Source organism: Engystomops pustulosus, chromosome 4, assembly GCF_040894005.1.
Source record: "Engystomops pustulosus chromosome 4, aEngPut4.maternal, whole genome shotgun sequence".
Classification (NCBI taxonomy): domain Eukaryota; kingdom Metazoa; phylum Chordata; class Amphibia; order Anura; family Leptodactylidae; genus Engystomops; species Engystomops pustulosus.
The window spans coordinates 37,671,738-37,687,348 of NC_092414.1; positions in this window are offsets into that span (position 1 = coordinate 37,671,738).

A 15,611-nucleotide genomic window follows, 5' to 3' on the forward strand; every position below is an offset into this window, starting at 1 on the left:
TGAGGGAGAGAGACTCTGTTCCAACACATCAGCAGACATGGGAGTTGAGCCTCCCAGGCAGAACATATCACCTTCCTCCGGTCATAATTCCACACCTGGAAGTCTGGGGCACCTTCAACAAGGAGAGTCTCTGCCAGTAACTTAGGGAGAGAGACTCTGTTCCAAGACATCGGCAGACATGGGAGTGGAGCTTTGTTCCATGGCGAATAGAGTTGAGCCTCCCAGGCAGAACATATCACCTTCCACCGCTCATAATTCCACACCTGGAAGTCTGGGGCACCTTCAACAAGGAGAGTCTCTGCCAGTAACTGAGGGAGAGAGACTCTGTTCCAACACATCGGCAGACATGGGAGTGGAGCATTGTTCCATGGCGAATAGAGTTGAGCCTCCCAGGCAGAACATATCACCTTCCACCGCTCATAATTCCACACCTGGAAGTCTGGGGCACCTTCAACAAGGAGAGTCTCTGCCAGTAACTGAGGGAGAGAGACTCTGTTCCAACACATCGGCAGACTTGGGAGTGGAGCTTTGTTCCATGGCGAATAGAGTTGAACCTCCCAGGCAGAACATATCACCTTCCACCGGTGATAATTCCCCACCTGGAAGTCTGGGACACCTTCAACAAGGAGAGTCTCTGCCAGTAACTTAGGGAGAGAGACTCTGTTCCAACACATTGGCAGACATGGGAGTGGAGCTTTGTTCCATGGCGAATAGAGTTGAGCCTCCCAGGCAGAACATTTCACCTTCCACCGGTCATAAATCTACACCGGGAAGTCTGGGGCACCTTCAACAAGGAGAGTCTCTGCCAGTAACTGAGGGAGAGAGACTCTGTTCCAACACATCAGCAGACATGGGAGTTGAGCCTCCCAGGCAGAACATATCACCTTCCACCGGTCATAATTCCCCACCTGGAAGTCTGGGGCACCTTAAACAAGGAGAGTCTCTGCCAGTAACTTAGGGAGAGAGACTCTGTTCCAAGACATCGGCAGACATGGGAGTGGAGCTTTGTTCCATGGCGAATAGAGTTGAGCCTCCCAGGCAGAACATATCACCTTCCACCGCTCATAATTCCACACCTGGAAGTCTGGGGCACCTTCAACAAGGTGAGTCTCTGCCAGTAACTGAGGGAGAGAGACTCTGTTCCAACACATCGGCAGACATGGGAGTTGAGCCTCCCAGGCAGAACATATCACCTTCCACCGGTCATAATTCCACACCTGGAAGTCTGGGGCACCTTCAACAAGGAGAGTCTCTGCCAGTAACTGAGGGAGAGAGACTCTGTTCCAACACATCAGCAGACATGGGAGTTGAGCCTCCCAGGCAGAACATATCACCTTCCTCCGGTCATAATTCCACACCTGGAAGTCTGGGGCACCTTCAACAAGGAGAGTCTCTGCCAGTAACTTAGGGAGAGAGACTCTGTTCCAAGACATCGGCAGACATGGGAGTGGAGCTTTGTTCCATGGCGAATAGAGTTGAGCCTCCCAGGCAGAACATATCACCTTCCACCGCTCATAATTCCACACCTGGAAGTCTGGGGCACCTTCAACAAGGAGAGTCTCTGCCAGTAACTGAGGGAGAGAGACTCTGTTCCAACACATCGGCAGACTTGGGAGTGGAGCTTTGTTCCATGGCGAATAGAGTTGAACCTCCCAGGCAGAACATATCACCTTCCACCGGTGATAATTCCCCACCTGGAAGTCTGGGACACCTTCAACAAGGAGAGTCTCTGCCAGTAACTTAGGGAGAGAGACTCTGTTCCAACACATTGGCAGACATGGGAGTGGAGCTTTGTTCCATGGCGAATAGAGTTGAGCCTCCCAGGCAGAACATTTCACCTTCCACCGGTCATAAATCTACACCGGGAAGTCTGGGGCACCTTCAACAAGGAGAGTCTCTGCCAGTAACTTAGGGAGAGAGACTCTGTTCCAAGACATCGGCAGACATGGGAGTTGAGCCTCCCAGGCAGAACATATCACCTTCCACCGCTCATAATTCCACACCTGGAAGTCTGGGGCACCTTCAACAAGGAGAGTCTCTGCCAGTAACTGAGGGAGAGAGACTCTGTTCCAACACATCGGCAGACTTGGGAGTGGAGCTTTGTTCCATGGCGAATAGAGTTGAACCTCCCAGGCAGAACATATCACCTTCCACCGGTGATAATTCCCCACCTGGAAGTCTGGGACACCTTCAACAAGGAGAGTCTCTGCCAGTAACTTAGGGAGAGAGACTCTGTTCCAACACATTGGCAGACATGGGAGTGGAGCTTTGTTCCATGGCGAATAGAGTTGAGCCTCCCAGGCAGAACATTTCACCTTCCACCGGTCATAAATCTACACCGGGAAGTCTGGGGCACCTTCAACAAGGAGAGTCTCTGCCAGTAACTGAGGGAGAGAGACTCTGTTCCAACACATCAGCAGACATGGGAGTTGAGCCTCCCAGGCAGAACATATCACCTTCCACCGGTCATAATTCCCCACCTGGAAGTCTGGGGCACCTTAAACAAGGAGAGTCTCTGCCAGTAACTTAGGGAGAGAGACTCTGTTCCAAGACATCGGCAGACATGGGAGTGGAGCTTTGTTCCATGGCGAATAGAGTTGAGCCTCCCAGGCAGAACATATCACCTTCCACCGCTCATAATTCCACACCTGGAAGTCTGGGGCACCTTCAACAAGGTGAGTCTCTGCCAGTAACTGAGGGAGAGAGACTCTGTTCCAACACATCGGCAGACATGGGAGTTGAGCCTCCCAGGCAGAACATATCACCTTCCACCGGTCATAATTCCACACCTGGAAGTCTGGGGCACCTTCAACAAGGAGAGTCTCTGCCAGTAACTGAGGGAGAGAGACTCTGTTCCAACACATCAGCAGACATGGGAGTTGAGCCTCCCAGGCAGAACATATCACCTTCCTCCGGTCATAATTCCACACCTGGAAGTCTGGGGCACCTTCAACAAGGAGAGTCTTTGCCAGTAACTTAGGGAGAGAGACTCTGTTCCAAGACATCGGCAGACATGGGAGTGGAGCTTTGTTGGATGGCGAATAGAGTTGAGCCTCCCAGGCAGAACATATCACCTTCCACCGCTCATAATTCCACACCTGGAAGTCTGGGGCACCTTCAACAAGGTGAGTCTCTGCCAGTAACTGAGGGAGAGAGACTCTGTTCCAACACATCGGCAGACATGGGAGTTGAGCCTCCCAGGCAGAACATATCACCTTCCACCGGTCATAATTCCACACCTGGAAGTCTGGGGCACCTTCAACAAGGAGAGTCTCTGCCAGTAACTGAGGGAGAGAGACTCTGTTCCAACACATCAGCAGACATGGGAGTTGAGCCTCCCAGGCAGAACATATCACCTTCCTCCGGTCATAATTCCACACCTGGAAGTCTGGGGCACCTTCAACAAGGAGAGTCTCTGCCAGTAACTTAGGGAGAGAGACTCTGTTCCAAGACATCGGCAGACATGGGAGTGGAGCTTTGTTCCATGGCGAATAGAGTTGAGCCTCCCAGGCAGAACATATCACCTTCCACCGCTCATAATTCCACACCTGGAAGTCTGGGGCACCTTCAACAAGGAGAGTCTCTGCCAGTAACTGAGGGAGAGAGACTCTGTTCCAACACATCGGCAGACATGGGAGTGGAGCTTTGTTCCATGGCGAATAGAGTTGAGCCTCCCAGGCAGAACATATCACCTTCCACCGCTCATAATTCCACACCTGGAAGTCTGGGGCACCTTCAACAAGGAGAGTCTCTGCCAGTAACTGAGGGAGAGAGACTCTGTTCCAACACATCGGCAGACTTGGGAGTGGAGCTTTGTTCCATGGCGAATAGAGTTGAACCTCCCAGGCAGAACATATCACCTTCCACCGGTGATAATTCCCCACCTGGAAGTCTGGGACACCTTCAACAAGGAGAGTCTCTGCCAGTAACTTAGGGAGAGAGACTCTGTTCCAACACATTGGCAGACATGGGAGTGGAGCTTTGTTCCATGGCGAATAGAGTTGAGCCTCCCAGGCAGAACATTTCACCTTCCACCGGTCATAAATCTACACCGGGAAGTCTGGGGCACCTTCAACAAGGAGAGTCTCTGCCAGTAACTGAGGGAGAGAGACTCTGTTCCAACACATCAGCAGACATGGGAGTTGAGCCTCCCAGGCAGAACATATCACCTTCCACCGGTCATAATTCCCCACCAGGAAGTCTGGGGCACCTTAAACAAGGAGAGTCTCTGCCAGTAACTTAGGGAGAGAGACTCTGTTCCAAGACATCGGCAGACATGGGAGTGGAGCTTTGTTCCATGGCGAATAGAGTTGAGCCTCCCAGGCAGAACATATCACCTTCCACCGCTCATAATTCCACACCTGGAAGTCTGGGGCACCTTCAACAAGGTGAGTCTCTGCCAGTAACTGAGGGAGAGAGACTCTGTTCCAACACATCGGCAGACATGGGAGTTGAGCCTCCCAGGCAGAACATATCACCTTCCACCGGTCATAATTCCACACCTGGAAGTCTGGGGCACCTTCAACAAGGAGAGTCTCTGCCAGTAACTGAGGGAGAGAGACACTGTTCCAACACATCAGCAGACATGGGAGTTGAGCCTCCCAGGCAGAACATATCACCTTCCTCCGGTCATAATTCCACACCTGGAAGTCTGGGGCACCTTCAACAAGGAGAGTCTTTGCCAGTAACTTAGGGAGAGAGACTCTGTTCCAAGACATCGGCAGACATGGGAGTGGAGCTTTGTTGGATGGCGAATAGAGTTGAGCCTCCCAGGCAGAACATATCACCTTCCACCGCTTATAATTCCACACCTGGAAGTCTGGGGCACCTTCAACAAGGAGAGTCTCTGCCAGTAACTGAGGGAGAGAGACTCTGTTCCAACACATCGGCAGACATGGGAGTGGAGCTTTGTTCCATGGCGAATAGAGTTGAACCTCCCAGGCAGAACATATCACCTTCCACCGGTGATAATTCCCCACCTGGAAGTCTGGGACACCTTCAACAAGGAGAGTCTCTGCCAGTAACTTAGGGAGAGAGACTCTGTTCCAACACATTGGCAGACATGGGAGTGGAGCTTTGTTCCATGGCGAATAGAGTTGAGCCTCCCAGGCAGAACATTTCACCTTCCACCGGTCATAAATCTACACCGGGAAGTCTGGGGCACCTTCAACAAGGAGAGTCTCTGCCAGTAACTGAGGGAGAGAGACTCTGTTCCAACACATCAGCAGACATGGGAGTTGAGCCTCCCAGGCAGAACATATCACCTTCCACCGGTCATAATTCCCCACCTGGAAGTCTGGGGCACCTTAAACAAGGAGAGTCTCTGCCAGTAACTTAGGGAGAGAGACTCTGTTCCAAGACATCGGCAGACATGGGAGTGGAGCTTTGTTCCATGGCGAATAGAGTTGAGCCTCCCAGGCAGAACATATCACCTTCCACCGCTCATAATTCCACACCTGGAAGTCTGGGGCACCTTCAACAAGGTGAGTCTCTGCCAGTAACTGAGGGAGAGAGACTCTGTTCCAACACATCGGCAGACATGGGAGTTGAGCCTCCCAGGCAGAACATATCACCTTCCACCGGTCATAATTCCACACCTGGAAGTCTGGGGCACCTTCAACAAGGAGAGTCTCTGCCAGTAACTGAGGGAGAGAGACTCTGTTCCAACACATCAGCAGACATGGGAGTTGAGCCTCCCAGGCAGAACATATCACCTTCCTCCGGTCATAATTCCACACCTGGAAGTCTGGGGCACCTTCAACAAGGAGAGTCTTTGCCAGTAACTTAGGGAGAGAGACTCTGTTCCAAGACATCGGCAGACATGGGAGTGGAGCTTTGTTGGATGGCGAATAGAGTTGAGCCTCCCAGGCAGAACATATCACCTTCCACCGCTCATAATTCCACACCTGGAAGTCTGGGGCACCTTCAACAAGGTGAGTCTCTGCCAGTAACTGAGGGAGAGAGACTCTGTTCCAACACATCGGCAGACATGGGAGTTGAGCCTCCCAGGCAGAACATATCACCTTCCACCGCTCATAATTCCACACCTGGAAGTCTGGGGCACCTTCAACAAGGAGAGTCTCTGCCAGTAACTGAGGGAGAGAGACTCTGTTCCAACACATCGGCAGACTTGGGAGTGGAGCTTTGTTCCATGGCGAATAGAGTTGAACCTCCCAGGCAGAACATATCACCTTCCACCGGTGATAATTCCCCACCTGGAAGTCTGGGACACCTTCAACAAGGAGAGTCTCTGCCAGTAACTTAGGGAGAGAGACTCTGTTCCAACACATTGGCAGACATGGGAGTGGAGCTTTGTTCCATGGCGAATAGAGTTGAGCCTCCCAGGCAGAACATTTCACCTTCCACCGGTCATAAATCTACACCGGGAAGTCTGGGGCACCTTCAACAAGGAGAGTCTCTGCCAGTAACTGAGGGAGAGAGACTCTGTTCCAACACATCAGCAGACATGGGAGTTGAGCCTCCCAGGCAGAACATATCACCTTCCACCGGTCATAATTCCCCACCTGGAAGTCTGGGGCACCTTAAACAAGGAGAGTCTCTGCCAGAAACTTAGGGAGAGAGACTCTGTTCCAAGACATCGGCAGACATGGGAGTGGAGCTTTGTTCCATGGCGAATAGAGTTGAGCCTCCCAGGCAGAACATATCACCTTCCACCGCTCATAATTCCACACCTGGAAGTCTGGGGCACCTTCAACAAGGTGAGTCTCTGCCAGTAACTGAGGGAGAGAGACTCTGTTCCAACACATCGGCAGACATGGGAGTTGAGCCTCCCAGGCAGAACATATCACCTTCCACCGGTCATAATTCCACACCTGGAAGTCTGGGGCACCTTCAACAAGGAGAGTCTCTGCCAGTAACTGAGGGAGAGAGACTCTGTTCCAACACATCAGTAGACATGGGAGTTGAGCCTCCCAGGCAGAACATATCACCTTCCTCCGGTCATAATTCCACACCTGGAAGTCTGGGGCACCTTCAACAAGGAGAGTCTCTGCCAGTAACTTAGGGAGAGAGACTCTGTTCCAAGACATCGGCAGACATGGGAGTGGAGCTTTGTTCCATGGCGAATAGAGTTGAGCCTCCCAGGCAGAACATATCACCTTCCACCGCTCATAATTCCACACCTGGAAGTCTGGGGCACCTTCAACAAGGAGAGTCTCTGCCAGTAACTGAGGGAGAGAGACTCTGTTCCAACACATCGGCAGACTTGGGAGTGGAGCTTTGTTCCATGGCGAATAGAGTTGAACCTCCCATGCAGAACATATCACCTTCCACCGGTGATAATTCCCCACCTGGAAGTCTGGGACACCTTCAACAAGGAGAGTCTCTGCCAGTAACTGAGGGAGAGAGACTCTGTTCCAACACATCAGCAGACTTGGGAGTGGAGCTTTGTTCCATGGCGAATAGAGTTGAGCCTCCCAGGCAGAACATTTCACCTTCCACCGGTCATAAATCTACACCCCGGGAAGTCTGGGGCACCTTCAACAAGGAGAGTCTCTGCCAGTAACTTAGGGAGAGAGACTCTGTTCCAACACATCGGCAGACTTGGGAGTGGAGCTTTGTTCCATGGCGAATAGAGTTGAGCCTCCCAGGCAGAACATATCACCTTCCACCGCTCATAATTCCACACCTGGAAGTCTGGGGCACCTTCAACAAGGTGAGTCTCTGCCAGTAACTGAGGGAGAGAGACTCTGTTCCAACACATCAGCAGACATGGGAGTTGAGCCTCCCAGGCAGAACATATCACCTTCCACCGGTCATAATTCCACACCTGGAAGTCTGGGGCACCTTCAACAAGGAGAGTCTCTGCCAGTAACTGAGGGAGAGAGACTCTGTTCCAACACATCAGCAGACATGGGAGTTGAGCCTCCCAGGCAGAACATATCACCTTCCTCCGGTCATAATTCCACACCTGGAAGTCTGGGGCACCTTCAACAAGGAGAGTCTCTGCCAGTAACTTAGGGAGAGAGACTCTGTTCCAAGACATCGGCAGACATGGGAGTGGAGCTTTGTTCCATGGCGAATAGAGTTGAGCCTCCCAGGCAGAACATATCACCTTCCACCGCTCATAATTCCACACCTGGAAGTCTGGGGCACCTTCAACAAGGAGAGTCTCTGCCAGTAACTGAGGGAGAGAGACTCTGTTCCAACACATCGGCAGACTTGGGAGTGGAGCTTTGTTCCATGGCGAATAGAGTTGAACCTCCCAGGCAGAACATATCACCTTCCACCGGTGATAATTCCCCACCTGGAAGTCTGGGACACCTTCAACAAGGAGAGTCTCTGCCAGTAACTTAGGGAGAGAGACTCTGTTCCAACACATTGGCAGACATGGGAGTGGAGCTTTGTTCCATGGCGAATAGAGTTGAGCCTCCCAGGCAGAACATTTCACCTTCCACCGGTCATAAATCTACACCGGGAAGTCTGGGGCACCTTCAACAAGGAGAGTCTCTGCCAGTAACTGAGGGAGAGAGACTCTGTTCCAACACATCAGCAGACATGGGAGTTGAGCCTCCCAGGCAGAACATATCACCTTCCACCGGTCATAATTCCCCACCTGGAAGTCTGGGGCACCTTAAACAAGGAGAGTCTCTGCCAGTAACTTAGGGAGAGAGACTCTGTTCCAAGACATCGGCAGACATGGGAGTGGAGCTTTGTTCCATGGCGAATAGAGTTGAGCCTCCCAGGCAGAACATATCACCTTCCACCGCTCATAATTCCACACCTGGAAGTCTGGGGCACCTTCAACAAGGTGAGTCTCTGCCAGTAACTGAGGGAGAGAGACTCTGTTCCAACACATCGGCAGACATGGGAGTTGAGCCTCCCAGGCAGAACATATCCCCTTCCACCGGTCATAATTCCACACCTGGAAGTCTGGGGCACCTTCAACAAGGAGAGTCTCTGCCAGTAACTGAGGGAGAGAGACTCTGTTCCAACACATCAGCAGACATGGGAGTTGAGCCTCCCAGGCAGAACATATCACCTTCCACCGCTCATAATTCCACACCTGGAAGTCTGGGGCACCTTCAACAAGGAGAGTCTCTGCCAGTAACTGAGGGAGAGAGACTCTGTTCCAACACATCGGCAGACTTGGGAGTGGAGCTTTGTTCCATGGCGAATAGAGTTGAACCTCCCAGGCAGAACATATCACCTTCCACCGGTGATAATTCCCCACCTGGAAGTCTGGGACACCTTCAACAAGGAGAGTCTCTGCCAGTAACTTAGGGAGAGAGACTCTGTTCCAACACATTGGCAGACATGGGAGTGGAGCTTTGTTCCATGGCGAATAGAGTTGAGCCTCCCAGGCAGAACATTTCACCTTCCACCGGTCATAAATCTACACCGGGAAGTCTGGGGCACCTTCAACAAGGAGAGTCTCTGCCAGTAACTGAGGGAGAGAGACTCTGTTCCAACACATCAGCAGACATGGGAGTTGAGCCTCCCAGGCAGAACATATCACCTTCCACCGGTCATAATTCCCCACCTGGAAGTCTGGGGCACCTTAAACAAGGAGAGTCTCTGCCAGTAACTTAGGGAGAGAGACTCTGTTCCAAGACATCGGCAGACATGGGAGTGGAGCTTTGTTCCATGGCGAATAGAGTTGAGCCTCCCAGGCAGAACATATCACCTTCCACCGCTCATAATTCCACACCTGGAAGTCTGGGGCACCTTCAACAAGGTGAGTCTCTGCCAGTAACTGAGGGAGAGAGACTCTGTTCCAACACATCGGCAGACATGGGAGTTGAGCCTCCCAGGCAGAACATATCACCTTCCACCGGTCATAATTCCACACCTGGAAGTCTGGGGCACCTTCAACAAGGAGAGTCTCTGCCAGTAACTGAGGGAGAGAGACTTTGTTCCAACACATCAGCAGACATGGGAGTTGAGCCTCCCAGGCAGAACATATCACCTTCCTCCGGTCATAATTCCACACCTGGAAGTCTGGGGCACCTTCAACAAGGAGAGTCTCTGCCAGTAACTTAGGGAGAGAGACTCTGTTCCAAGACATCGGCAGACATGGGAGTGGAGCTTTGTTCCATGGCGAATAGAGTTGAGCCTCCCAGGCAGAACATATCACCTTCCACCGCTCATAATTCCACACCTGGAAGTCTGGGGCACCTTCAACAAGATGAGTCTCTGCCAGTAACTGAGGGAGAGAGACTCTGTTCCAACACATCAGCAGACATGGGAGTTGAGCCTCCCAGGCAGAACATATCACCTTCCACCGGTCATAATTCCCCACCTGGAAGTCTGGGGCACCTTAAACAAGGAGAGTCTCTGCCAGTAACTTAGGGAGAGAGACTCTGTTCCAAGACATCGGCAGACATGGGAGTGGAGCTTTGTTCCATGGCGAATAGAGTTGAGCCTCCCAGGCAGAACATATCACCTTCCACCGCTCATAATTCCACACCTGGAAGTCTGGGGCACCTTCAACAAGGAGAGTCTCTGCCAGTAACTGAGGGAGAGAGACTCTGTTCCAACACATCGGCAGACTTGGGAGTGGAGCTTTGTTCCATGGCGAATAGAGTTGAACCTCCCAGGCAGAACATATCACCTTCCACCGGTGATAATTCCCCACCTGGAAGTCTGGGACACCTTCAACAAGGAGAGTCTCTGCCAGTAACTTAGGGAGAGAGACTCTGTTCCAACACATTGGCAGACATGGGAGTGGAGCTTTGTTCCATGGCGAATAGAGTTGAGCCTCCCAGGCAGAACATTTCACCTTCCACCGGTCATAAATCTACACCGGGAAGTCTGGGGCACCTTCAACAAGGAGAGTCTCTGCCAGTAACTGAGGGAGAGAGACTCTGTTCCAACACATCAGAAGACATGGGAGTTGAGCCTCCCAGGCAGAACATATCACCTTCCACCGGTCATAATTCCCCACCTGGAAGTCTGGGGCACCTTAAACAAGGAGAGTCTCTGCCAGTAACTTAGGGAGAGAGACTCTGTTCCAAGACATCGGCAGACATGGGAGTGGAGCTTTGTTCCATGGCGAATAGAGTTGAGCCTCCCAGGCAGAACATATCACCTTCCACCGCAGATAATTCCACACCTGGAAGTCTGGGGCACCTTCAACAAGGTGAGTCTCTGCCAGTAACTGAGGGAGAGAGACTCTGTTCCAACACATCGGCAGACATGGGAGTTGAGCCTCCCAGGCAGAACATATCCCCTTCCACCGGTCATAATTCCACACCTGGAAGTCTGGGGCACCTTCAACAAGGAGAGTCTCTGCCAGTAACTGAGGGAGAGAGACTCTGTTCCAACACATCAGCAGACATGGGAGTTGAGCCTCCCAGGCAGAACATATCACCTTCCACCGCTCATAATTCCACACCTGGAAGTCTGGGGCACCTTCAACAAGGAGAGTCTCTGCCAGTAACTAAGGGAGAGAGACTCTGTTCCAACACATCGGCAGACTTGGGAGTGGAGCTTTGTTCCATGGCGAATAGAGTTGAACCTCCCAGGCAGAACATATCACCTTCCACCGGTGATAATTCCCCACCTGGAAGTCTGGGACACCTTCAACAAGGAGAGTCTCTGCCAGTAACTGAGGGAGAGAGACTCTGTTCCAACACATCGACAGACTTGGGAGTGGAGCTTTGTTCCATGGCGAATAGAGTTGAACCTCCCAGGCAGAACATATCACCTTCCACCGGTGATAATTCCCCACCTGGAAGTCTGGGACACCTTCAACAAGGAGAGTCTCTGCCAGTAACTTAGGGAGAGAGACTCTGTTCCAACACATTGGCAGACATGGGAGTGGAGCTTTGTTCCATGGCGAATAGAGTTGAGCCTCCCAGGCAGAACATATCACCTTCCACCGCTCATAATTCCACACCTGGAAGTCTGGGGCACCTTCAACAAGGTGAGTCTCTGCCAGTAACTGAGGGAGAGAGACTCTGTTCCAACACATCGGCAGACATGGGAGTTGAGCCTCCCAGGCAGAACATATCACTTTCCTCGGTCATAATTCCACACCTGGAAGTCTGGGGCACCTTCAACAAGGAGAGTCTCTGCCAGTAACTGAGGGAGAGAGACTCTGTTCCAACACATCAGCAGACATGGGAGTTGAGCCTCCCAGGCAGAACATATCACCTTCCTCCGGTCATAATTCCACACCTGGAAGTCTGGGGCACCTTCAACAAGGAGAGTCTCTGCCAGTAACTTAGGGAGAGAGACTCTGTTCCAACACATTGGCAGACATGGGAGTGGAGCTTTGTTCCATGGCGAATAGAGTTGAGCCTCCCAGCCAGAACATTTCACCTTCCACCGGTCATAAATCTACACCGGGAAGTCTGGGGCACCTTCAACAAGGAGAGTCTCTGCCAGTAACTGAGGGAGAGAGACTCTGTTCCAACACATCAGCAGACATGGGAGTTGAGCCTCCCAGGCAGAACATATCACCTTCCACCGCTCATAATTCCACACCTGGAAGTCTGGGGCACCTTAAACAAGGAGAGTCTCTGCCAGTAACTTAGGGAGAGAGACTCTGTTCCAAGACACCAGCAGACATGGGAGTGGAGCTTTGTTCCATGGCGAATAGAGTTGAGCCTCCCAGGAAGAACATATCACCTTCCACCGGTGATAATTCCCCACCTGGAAGTCTGGGACACCTTCAACAAGGAGAGTCTCTGCCAGTAACTGAGGGAGAGAGACTCTGTTCCAACACATCAGTAGACATGGGAGTTGAGCCTCCCAGGCAGAACATATCACCTTCCACCGGTCATATTTCCCCACCTGGAAGTCTGGGGCACCTTAAACAAGGAGAGTCTCTGCCAGTAACTTAGGGAGAGAGACTCTGTTCCAAGACATCGGCAGACATGGGAGTGGAGCTTTGTTCCATGGCGAATAGAGTTGAGCCTCCCAGGCAGAACATATCACCTTCCACCGCTCATAATTCCACACCTGGAAGTCTGGGGCACCTTCAACAAGGAGAGTCTCTGCCAGTAACTGAGGGAGAGAGACTCTGTTCCAACACATCGGCAGACTTGGGAGTGGAGCTTTGTTCCATGGCGAATAGAGTTGAACCTCCCAGGCAGAACATATCACCTTCCACCGGTGATAATTCCCCACCTGGAAGTCTGGGACACCTTCAACAAGGAGAGTCTCTGCCAGTAACTTAGGGAGAGAGACTCTGTTCCAACACATTGGCAGACATGGGAGTGGAGCTTTGTTCCATGGCGAATAGAGTTGAGCCTCCCAAGCAGAACATTTCACCTTCCACCGGTCATAAATCTACACCGGGAAGTCTGGGGGAACCTTGAACAAGGAGAGTCTCTGCCAGTAACTGAGGGAGAGAGACTCTGTTCCAACACATCAGCAGACATGGGAGTTGAGCCTCCCAGGCAGAACATATCACCTTCCACCGGTCATAATTCCCCACCTGGAAGTCTGGGGCACCTTCAACAAGGAGAGTCTCTGCCAGTAACTTAGGGAGAGAGACTCTGTTCCAAGACATCGGCAGACATGGGAGTGGAGCTTTGTTCCATGGCGAATAGAGTTGAGCCTCCCAGGCAGAACATATCACCTTCCACCGCTCATAATTCCACACCTGGAAGTCTGGGGCACCTTCAACAAGGTGAGTCTCTGCCAGTAACTGAGGGAGAGAGACTCTGTTCCAACACATCGGCAGACATGGGAGTTGAGCCTCCCAGGCAGAACATATCACCTTCCACCGCTCATAATTCCACACCTGGAAGTCTGGGGCACCTTCAACAAGGAGAGTCTCTGCCAGTAACTGAGGGAGAGAGACTCTGTTCCAACACATCAGCAGACATGGGAGTTGAGCCTCCCAGGCAGAACATATCACCTTCCACCGCTCATAATTCCACACCTAGAAGTCTGGGGCACCTTCAACAAGGAGAGTCTCTGCCAGTAACTGAGGGAGAGAGACTCTGTTCCAACACATCGGCAGACTTGGGAGTGGAGCTTTGTTCCATGGCGAATAGAATTGAACCTCCCAGGCAGAACATATCACCTTCCACCGGTGATAATTCCCCACCTGGAAGTCTGGGACACCTTCAACAAGGAGAGTCTCTGCCAGTAACTTAGGGAGAGAGACTCTGTTCCAACACATTGGTAGACATGGGAGTGGAGCTTTGTTCCATGGCGAATAGAGTTGAGCCTCCCAGGCAGAACATTTCACCTTCCACCGGTCATAAATCTACACCGGGAAGTCTGGGGCACCTTCAACAAGGAGAGTCTCTGCCAGTAACTGAGGGAGAGAGACTCTGTTCCAACACATCAGCAGACATGGGAGTTGAGCCTCCCAGGCAGAACATATCACCTTCCACCAGTCATAATTCCCCACCTGGAAGTCTGGGGCACCTTCAACAAGGAGAGTCTCTGCCAGTAACTTAGGGAGAGAGACTCTGTTCCAACACATTGGCAGACATGGGAGTGGAGCTTTGTTCCATGGCGAATAGAGTTGAGCCTCCCAGGCAGAACATTTCACCTTCCACCGGTCATAAATCTACACCGGGAAGTCTGGGGCACCTTAAACAAGGAGAGTCTCTGCCAGTAACTTAGGGAGAGAGACTCTGTTCCAAGACATCGGCAGACATGGGAGTGGAGCTTTGTTCCATGGCGAATAGAGTTGAGCCTCCCAGGCAGAACATATCACCTTCCACCGCTCATAATTCCACACCTGGAAGTCTAGGGCACCTTCAACAAGGTGAGTCTCTGCCAGTAACTGAGGGAGAGAGACTCTGTTCCAACACATCGGCAGACATGGGAGTTGAGCCTCCCAGGCAGAACATATCACCTTCCACCGGTCATAATTCCACACCTGGAAGTCTGGGGCACCTTCAACAAGGAGAGTCTCTGCCAGTAACTGAGGGAGAGAGACTCTGTTCCAACACATCAGCAGACATGGGAGTTGAGCCTCCCAGGCAGAACATATCACCTTCCTCCGGTCATAATTCCACACCTGGAAGTCTGGGGCACCTTCAACAAGGAGAGTCTCTGCCAGTAACTTAGGGAGAGAGACTCTGTTCCAAGACATCGGCAGACATGGGAGTTGAGCCTCCCAGGCAGAACATATCACCTTCCACCGCTCATAATTCCACACCTGGAAGTCTGGGGCACCTTCAACAAGGTGAGTCTCTGCCAGTAACTGAGGGAGAGAGACTCTGTTCCAACACATCGGCAGACATGGGAGTTGAGCCTCCCAGGCAGAACATGTCCCCTTCCACCGGTCATAATTCCACACCTGGAAGTCTGGGACACCTTCAACAAGGAGAGTCTCTGCCAGTAACTGAGGGAGAGAGACTCTGTTCCAACACATCGGCAGACATGGGAGTTGAGCCTCCCAGGCAGAACATATCACCTTCCACCGCTCATAATTCCACACCTGGAAGTCTGGGGCACCTTCAACAAGGAGAGTCTCTGCCAGTAACTGAGGGAGAGAGACTCTGTTCCAACACATCGGCAGACTTGGGAGTGGAGCTTTGTTCCATGGCGAATAGAGTTGAACCTCCCAGGCAGAACATATCACCTTCCACCGGTGATAATTCCCCACCTGGAAGTCTGGGACACCTTCAACAAGGAGAGTCTCTGCCAGTAACTTAGGGAGAGAGACTCTGTTCCAA